Source organism: Peromyscus leucopus, chromosome 6, assembly GCF_004664715.2.
Source record: "Peromyscus leucopus breed LL Stock chromosome 6, UCI_PerLeu_2.1, whole genome shotgun sequence".
Taxonomy (NCBI): Eukaryota; Metazoa; Chordata; class Mammalia; order Rodentia; family Cricetidae; genus Peromyscus; species Peromyscus leucopus.
The window spans coordinates 100,160,798-100,170,816 of NC_051068.1; positions in this window are offsets into that span (position 1 = coordinate 100,160,798).

Sequence of the window (10,019 nt, forward strand, 5' to 3'; positions counted from 1 at the left end):
ATTTTTTTAAAGGAGGGTTGGGAGAGATTTCTTAGTGTGGTAGAACCCAAAAATATTTTTAAAGTCTTAAAAACAAAAACAAAACAAAACAAAACAAACCCATAAAGCAGGATCTTCCCCAGGCAACTAAACAGAAAGGGGTTTGGCTTTTGATTACTTCAACATGCACGTGAAATACAGTATATAGTCCATGCGGTGTACTCATTTTATAATACAGAGAGTTTACAGTGAAAGATTAGGGCACTAGTACCATTTACATTGCATCAAGTAAGTGTGCCTACTAGATATTTTGCTGGGTTAAAATTAATGTTTATGTACTATTTTGTGATGTGTGGTGTGATATTTTTAAATTCTGAGTTGCAGGGAATTAAACTGAAGGCCTTATGGAAGCCCATATTTTACCACTTTGCTGCAAGCCCTGACAGGTGTGTGTGTGTGTGTGTGTGTGTGTGTGTGTGTATGTGTGTGTATAAATCACATATATATGTGTGATCTTCGGTTTATGCTTTGTCTATAATATTTGGGGTTACTATACAGCACTTCAAGTATTACATTATTAGTTTAGTTTATATTTATGCTATTTTTATGGTTTATAAGCTCTCAGTGTGTCTTTTCTCTCCATGAAATGACTAAACTCTGATTTTATGTGACAAACAGAGGTAGTAATATTTGAAACTGCTCTTAAAGGCAACGTTGAGAGCCACCCAGGGGGGAAATTCAGCTCAAGTAACAAAGAAACAAAGGATTGGTCCCTGATCTTCAGAGAAATAGTCACTGAAAAGTAACTTAGAGATTTAACAAGGACCACACTGAGAAGCACCACAGAGCTTAAGTCATCAGGGAATGCAGAGCAATGGTGTGAAGACTACGGGAAGTCTCTCAGAAGAAAAGGAAGTTTTGGTCAACACAGGCAAAGCAATGGCTAACAGACACGTTGGCAAAGAGTGGAGAAGGCATTCCAGGTTTGGAGAATGGCTTTTCTAGGGCCTAAGGAGAGGAACTAGCAAGTCATGTGCTGGGTGCTATCTGCCAATTAACTTGGCTCAAGAGGAAGGTCATGTTAGGGCATAACAAAAATGAGGTTGACAGCAAGCCCAGAATGCTAAACCCAGAACTACAGCAACCAGTAAACAAGGGATCCCAATGCATTCACAAAGAGGCAGTGAGATCCCAAAAACTACAATATCCTTTAAGAAACAGTTGACGCCAAGTAAATACAGTTGCAGAAATGAAATGCATGGGCATGGGCAAAGGAAGCCAATTGAAGCAGTGTTTATTATTATTGTTGTTATCATCATCATTATTTCATCATTATTGTTATTTTGTTTTGTTTTGTTTTGTTTGAGACAGGGTTTCTCTGTGTAGCTGTCTGTCCTGGAACTCACTCTGTAGATCAGGCTGCCCTCCAACTCAGATTTACCTGCCTCTGCCTCCAGATTGCTGGGACTAAAGGTGTGCACCACCACTGGCCTGCTTGAAGCAAGATTTTTGTGAACAAGATATATAAGAGCTGAAGAGATGACTCAGCAGTTAAGAGCACTAGCTGCTCTTGCAGAGAACTGGGGGTAGGTTCCCATCACCCACATTGCAGCTCACAAATCCCCTGTAATTGTGGAAATCCAACCCTGTTCTAGCCTCTGTGGGCACGCACACATACACAGTGAACACATACATGTAAATACGCACATGTATACATAAAATAAAGATAAATCTTTTATTTTGAATTTATTAGATATTTCGAGATACTCCTCTCCTCTCTGATGTAGCTCTGGCTGGCCTAGAACTTGATATGTAGCCCAGGCTGGCCTTAAACTCAGAAGACGTCCTCCTGGCTCTGCCTCCCAAGTGCTAGGAATAAAGGCATATACCACCAAGCCCGGCTAAAGCTTTTTGTTGTCTTTGTTTTTGTTTTTCGAGACACAGTTTCTCTGTGTAACAGTCCTAACTGTCCTGGAACTCACTCTGTAGACCAGGCTGGACTCGAACTCACAGAGATCTGTCTGCCTCTGCCTCCCGAGTGCTGGGATTAAAGGCATGCGCCACCACCACCTGGCCATGCTGAATCTTTTTGAAAAATGAAAAAGATGTAATTGTTTGCACTATTATGTCTTTCTTCAATGTTTTTCTCCTTAATGTTCTTGAACAACTCTGCCCTATTTACCCAACATCACAGTGGGAAATAATTCTACTGTGAATTACTTATGCTAAAATGTAACTCTTGCCGAAGAATTAACTTAGCCTTTCTTTTTTTTTTTTTTTTTGTTTTTTCTTGAACAAATTCTTGTGACAGTGGAAACCATGATCCTGTTTATTTTGCACTGAGGTGTAAGACTGTACCACTTAGGCTCAGTCCAACTAGAGAAGCCTAGGCCTGCTATATATTTTCACACAGGCCCTGAGCTGTAATGAAGACAACTGTACCTATATTCATGTGTCATTGTCTTTTTTAAAAATTGTGTGTATGTGAATATATATATGTATGTATGTGAATATATATGTGTGTGTATGTATGTGAGTATGTGTAAATGTATATGTATATGTATATGTATAATGTATGTGGAGATGTGCACAGAGGCCAGAAGCAGGTGTCACAGCTCACAGACACAGGGTTACAGGTGACTGTGGGCCATCCCACCAGTATGAGTACTAGAAATCAATGGAATCAAACTCGGCAAAAGATGGCTCAGTTGGTTAAGAACACTGGCTGGTCCCCTAGAGGACCTAGGTTCAATTCCAAGCACCCTCATGGCAGCTCACAACCGTCTGTAACTCAAGTTCCAGTGGATCTGACACTGTCATACAGACATACATGCAGGCAAAACATCAATGCACATAAATGAAAAAACGAACAAACAAACAAAACTCTGCAAAAAACAGCAATCACTCTTAACTGCTGAGCTATCTCTCCAGCCCATGAATTGCAACATCTTTAACTACAGCACGACCATGCTGAAATAACTCTAAAGATCTTGTGATGCTATGTTGTGGAGCACCAACCCTGTATTAAAATCTACAGTCTTAAGAAACCATTTCTAAGAACCTATCATTGCAGGGCCAGGGAGCTCAGGAAACCAAGAGTGAACTGAAAACCAGAACAAAGCTGCCAGATAACAAATCCCGGCCGGAATTTTGCCACGACTTTGATAGCCCAGGGAGTGATTGATGACAAAATGAAGCCTGCCAGGGACCAGGAGTTGGAGACAGCAAAGTCCTAAAAAGCAGCTTCTGTGAGTTTAGTGCAGTGTGCTTGACTTTCTGGGGCAAACTGCTAAGTACGGACAGATAAGATGAAGAGTGAGTAATTGAAATGGGGAGAAGAGTGTAAAGATTTCATTGTAGATAAAACCAAAGAAGATCACTGAGTTTCTTCTTAGAGACACTTACAGGTCTCACACTTCATTTCTGTCCTCATTCATCGTGTCACTAAGAGGGACTATAAACTACTATGGAGTCACAATGTATGCACGTTTACTTTAACTAACAAGCATTGTGAGGCTCACAAAGAGACCAGAGAGAAAGAGGAAGGGAAATGGAGACAAGGAAGGGATGAGGAAAAGTGTGATTATTTAATTGGCCTCAGAAATAGTCTACTCAATGGAGAAGTGAAAAGCGTCCCTTTTCGTTTCTGGCTTCTTCTCTGAGTGTGAGTATTGAGCTCCAGTGCAGCTTTGAACCCAAAGATGCATGCTTTTCATGACTTGACCTCTTGTACATTGGTGTCTAACAGAAGGAACAGAAAACTGTTTCTAATAACGGAGGGAAATTGGCTCTGGTGGTCTGAAGGACTTAATCTTTTCAGCTGGCATAGTGGTCTCATGCCTGTAAGAAGGGAGGCTGAAGCAGGGAATTTTCTGGTTCAAAGTCAGCCTAGGCTAGCAAGACTATGAGAGAGGGGAGAAAAGAGGGGAGAGAGCAGAGGAGAGGAGAGGAGAGGAGAGGAGAGGAGAGGAGAGAGAGAGAGAGAGAGAGAGAGAGAGAGAGAGAGAGAGAGAGAGAGAGAGAGAGAAAGAGATTGAGACAGGGTTTCTGTGTAGTTTTGGTGCCTGTCCTGGATCTTGCTCTGTAGACCAGGCTGGCCTCGAACTCACAGAGATCCGCCTGGCTCTGGGATTAAATCCGGAGTACTGGGATTAAAGGCATGCGCCACCGCTGCCTGGCGATTTAACCTATTTTTACTTTGCCAAAGTACAAAAGGAAGTATAAAGGATGATGATAGATATTTAATATCACGAACTAATTAATACATGTTATTTTATTTTATTTGTGTGTGTGTGTGTGTGTGTGTGTGTGTGTGTGTGTGTGTGTGTGTGTTTGAGACAGGATTTCTCTGAAGCCCTGGCTGTCCTGGAACTCACTGTGTAGAGCAGGTAAGCTTTGAACTCACAGAGAGCCATCTGCCTCTGCCTCCCACGTGCTGGGTTTAAAGGAGTGTGCCACCACTACAAAGCCATATTAAAACTTTCTAAAGTAGGGGCCTGGAGAGATGGCCCAGTGGTTAAGAGCACTAACTGGTCTTCCAGAGGACTGGGGTTCAATTCCCAGCAGCCACAAGGCAACTCACAACTGTCTATATCTCTAGTTCAAAGGCATGTTCCAACACCCATGGCAAAACACCAATGCATATAAAAGTAATATATATATATTTATTTAAAAATAATTTTTTTCTAAAGTGATGGCTGTAGATAGTTCAATTGGTAGAATACTTGCTTAGCAGGAATAAAGCCCTAGTTTGATCTCAAGTAATACTTAAAACCAGGAGTGGGCGTGCACACTTGCAATCCTAGAACTCAGGAGGTGGAGACAGGAGGAAGGTCATTTCATCCTTGGCTTCATAATGAATTCAAGGACAGCCTGGGATATGTGAGACTATCCAAACAAAATAAGATAAAAAGTTCATAAGTGAGTTTCCAAGTGTGTTTGGGACCACGTGTGTCTTTTGTGTTTTGTGCGTGCTGTGTGTGTTATGTTGTCAAGATAGGATGTTACTATGGAGCCTACATTGGTCCTCATGCCTTGGGCTTCTTCCTGTGTGCTGAGATAACAGATTGTGCCATCAGGTCTGGCCAGCTAGTACTATTAATCAAGGAAACTCCCAGGTCATGATACTCTTAAGTACCACATGCATTCTGTTAATTATACATTGCTGTGCTCCAAGCTGATGAAAGTAACAGGCTTTTTGAAAAGTCCAATGCCTTCCTTCATTCAGATTTTTATGTGACTATCTCTATGAGCTAGTTCTACCGATGTCCAGTGTTTTCTACTATTTGTTTTGTGCTTCCAAGCTGCTTTGTTGGGCGAAGGCAAAACTGGGTACAATTAGGTTATTTGGAATGGTTCGTGATTGAATGTAGTGTCACATGTTCTGTGCAATTGCTCTACCATGGAATGTAGAGTTGTGTCATTGCCCCTCTGGAAACTGGAAATAGGAACTGCATTTGGAGAGTGAGCACACTGTGTGTACTCAACCATGGAGTGTTTAGTTATACTCCACTATGGAGACCTCTACATTGGCTGACTCTCCCGCACTTCCCAAGGGTATACGGTATTGAAATCTTGATCTGTTTCTTCCTCGGACTTCATAAGCCTAATGGGAATTCTCACAATAATCTTTTTCCTTCCTTTAGTGTAGTAGTTACTTTTTGCTTCTTGCAGTCAAAAATACAAACAATACAATTTACTTTTCATATGCTCTTGGATATTTATTGAACAATTTAACATTTATCTATGTGTGTGTATGTATGTGTGTGTGTGTGTGTGTGTGTGTGTGTGTGTGTGTGTGTGTCTGCGTGAATGTGTGTGTGTGTGTGTTCCCATGCCAGGGAGCACACATGAAAGTGTAAAGACAACTTGTGGGAGGTGGTTCTCTTCCTTCTACCATGGAAGTCCCTGTGAGATTGAACTCGGGTCTTCAGGTTTCTGCTGAGCCATTTCGCCTGTCTGCTATTGCAAATTTAATTTTGTAAATGCATTGCTATGTCCCACATTAATCTATCCCTGCTTTGATTTGACAGGTGAAAGAATGGAGCCAACAACCAATACCTAATGTCGATTTTGGAAGCTGAACAGAACAGGAGAACTCCCATTATTTTGGGTTCTGAGCATGTTGCAGAAATGGTGTGAGAACTTTGGGGCCACCTGTGCAGGAGCAACCAGGATGGGTTTAGATTGGGGCAAAGCTAAGCAGTGGACTTTTCAAACAGATTATTTGAGGTTCCTAATGCATTATTAAATAAACCTCAAATTTTCACTTCACTCTCAGATTAATGGGATCTAAAATCTGAGTGACATTATAAATCTCTGCAGGTTTTAGAACTTGAAAGATGTTAAGTTGCATTATAGAAAATAAAGTTGAATTACAGAAAATAATATTTTTTTGAGATAGGGTCTCATATATATATGTATATATACACACACACACACACATATATATATCCCTGGCTAGCCTGAAACTTACTGTGTAGACCAGGCTAGTCTTGAACTTACAGTGATTGCCTGCCTCAGTCTCCAGAGTGCTAGGATGAAAGGCACATGCCACCGTATCTGGCTAGAAAATAAAATTATATATGAACTTTTATCTTCTCCTCTCTTCTCCTTTTCCTCTTCTGATTTGGCTTTGTTGTTCTTGTTTTTGTTGCTTCTTTTGAGATAGAATCCATCGTGATCTCAAACTGCTACGTATCCAGGGCTGGTCTTGAGCTAATTCTCCTGCCTCTGCTTCCCCAGTGCTGGGAAGACAGAAGGTCTGCACAACACAGTTGACCCAACTTAGAGTCCTTGTACATCTTATTTTGTAATCTGAGATTTGCATGAAAGGGAAAGAGAAATTTTTCTAATACTTTAGGTGAAGCTTTATAAAATGCAAATTATTTGACCAGTCATTCCCATCACATTCTTTAGCTAGCTTGTCTGCTATCAAGATTAACTTTAAAATGTTCATCCAATCTTATGATATATCTTTGTTATATTAAAATAAGGATCAGATAGGGGTTTACATCAATGTTTAACACTCTCTCTCTCTCTCTCTCTCTCTCTCTCTCTCTCTCTCTGTGTGTGTGTGTGTGTGTGTGTGTGTATGTGTGTGTGTGTACCCACCTGAAAACATCAGAGTTCAGGTGCCTCTGGAAGCTTGAGGCATCGGGTCTTCCTAGAGCAGTAGTAACAGGTAGTTGAGTTGCTCAATGTGAGTGCTGGGAACTAAACTCTGGGGTTCTGGAAGAGCAGTAGGAACACCTAACCACTGAGCCCTCTCTTCAGCCCCCACCCCCATGCTAATTTTTAGTACTTCTACACAACAAATCCCCAAAATCTTGATTCTATTTTTAGAGATCAAACCAAAGGTTTGGCCCATATCAGAGTGAGCACTCTATGAAAGAGCTATATCCCTAGTCCTATATCACAATGACGCCTATATAGTCACAGAGTTATATGGACATATAAGCCCAGATCTATTGACGTCAAAAGGAACTATCCAAAAAACTAAGGGCCGGTGGGATGGCTCAGCAGGTAGGAATGCTTGCTATACAAGCCTGACAGACTAAGTTTGATCCCTGAAACCATGGTGGATGCAGAGGACAAATCCTGAAGTGTTCTCTGACTTTCATATGTTCATGTGTGCACATTCAGACTTACATATGAAAGAAAGCCTTGAGAGAATGAAAGAAAAAAGAAAGGAAGGAAGGAAGGAAGGGAGGGAGGGAGGGAGGGAGGGAGGGAGGGAGGGAGGGAGGGAGGGAGGGAGGAAGGAAAGATGAAAGGTTATTGATGGAGTCTAGGCACAAAAGAGCTTCCTGTATCTCCACATCACCTAAGGCTTTTGAAATAGTTTTGGACATTCTCATTCGATTCACTTAGTAAGTGTCAGTATAATCGGGTTAAGAAAATACTGTCATCAACTCCAGTTGTGTATATTTCCTCTAAATCAATGGTGTCCAGTCAAATTTTAATGTGAAGCTGGGCATGGTAGCACCCATCTGTATTCTAGCACATGGGAGGTAGAGGCAGGGGCAGACAGATCACTGCAATTTCAAGATCAGCCAGGGGGCCATAGCAAGACAAAAAAACAAAGTCAAAGATATATACACACATAATTAAAAATAAAATAGTATTGAATTAAACCCCTACATAATACATTTGGTCCAATAGAGAAGTGATTATTCCAATATAAAAAGATTACTTTTTTTTTTTTTGAGATAGGATGGGGTCTAGATTTGCTTTGCAGAGCAGGCTGGTCTCCAACTCACAGAGATGCACCCGTCTCTGCTTCCTGATTAATATTGGAATTAAAGGTATATACCACCAAGCCCAGCTCTCTTAGAATATCTTTAAAAAAAATTCAGGACATAGTCTATATTTAATTAATCCAGATTGGCTACATTTCTAGTGCTTATTAGTTGTGTTGGTATCAAACAATAAAGCTGAGTAATTGCAAATTTGTATTTTAAAATTTCAAGACTAGTTTTTTTTTTTTTTTTTTTTTTTTTACAAGATTTTATATGTATGGGTATTTTGCCTGCATAGATAATGTGCACCACATAACATGTCTGGTGGGATGGATCCCTTGGAACTGGAGTTACAGTTGTGAGCTGCCATGTGGATGAAGGAAATTGAACCTGGGTCCTCTAGAGCAGCCAGAGCTCAACTGTTAAGCTATCTCTTCAGCCCCTTCAAGACTTATTTTTATGCATGTTTTGCATGCATGTATGATTTTTTTTTGTGTGTTTTGTGTTTGTGTATGATGGGGAAAGTACATGCATATAGTAATGGGCTATCACATGAGTTTCAGGGACTGAATTCAGGTCAAGCAAGTAGTTTTTACCCACTGAACTATCTTGCCAGGTTCCCAGAAAGTTTCTAACAAGCTTTCATTTTAAAAACTTTGTCTTCATATACAATATAGGTTTTGCCGGGCAGCGGTGGCAAACACCTTTAATCCCAGCATTCGGGAGGCGGAGCCAGGAGGATCTCTGTGAGTTTGAGGTCAGCCTGGTCTATAGAGTGAGATCCAGGGCAGGCACCAAAACTACACGGAAACACCATGTCTTGAAAAACAAAAACAATACAGATTTCATGAAAAATGAAAAACCTTGCTTTGTCGACTAGTATTTCTCAAGTGCTACAGCAACATCTAATGATGCTCTATAGTAAATATTAATTATATTTTGAGACAGTCTATATAACCATGGCTGTCCTGGAACGCTACGATTAGGCTGGTTTTGAATCTAGAGATCCACTAGCCTCTAATTCTACCACACCCACCCCTAAATGTTCAATTCTTTATTTACTAGAGCTCCTTTAGTTATAGGGTGTAACAACTATTTCCAGGTTTTTGGTTGCCACGATGCATGCATGTATATACATCACCCCATGGAGGAAAAAGAACAGGCAACTTGCCAGGGTACTTATATTTGGTAGTGATCAGCTGTTGTTCCTCGGCCAGTGTCCCTCCCTGTGGGTCACAGAAGTGAAGGATGCCTGACCACAGGCCTTACACAGTACATAGAAACTGCTACTCTGGTAGGCAGTGGGTCAAAGCTAGTGGGAGCAGAAATGGTATATTGCCCCAAGGCACAGAGATAACTTTCAGGAGATTCTGATGGAGTCTAAGATGCCATTCCTTCATAGCTGCTATAAGTAAACTTCTGGAAACAACTCAACTCAAATACTTAAGTTGTGTACATTTCTGGAAAATATAACAAACTTCAGTTTTCCTTAAGGTCGATTCCTAGACTCTGTCCAAGCTCATAGTACCTGGCACATCGTCTAACCAAAATAAAATGTTTGTTATTAAAAAAAAATTCAATGCTTTTAGAATTCAACATTTTAATAAGAAACAGTTGATACTCTGATAGTCTGTTGCTCAAAGGAAAGATGAGAAAAAGAAATAGAATGAAATATTTACCATATCTGCTTGTATCAAAAAGAAAAAGATATGGGAAGGGAAATGCAAGTTAGTTACTTTGCAGCTGGTATCCATCCGTGCACTTTTATTTTTGTAATCATGTTGATTTTGTAAATAAAAA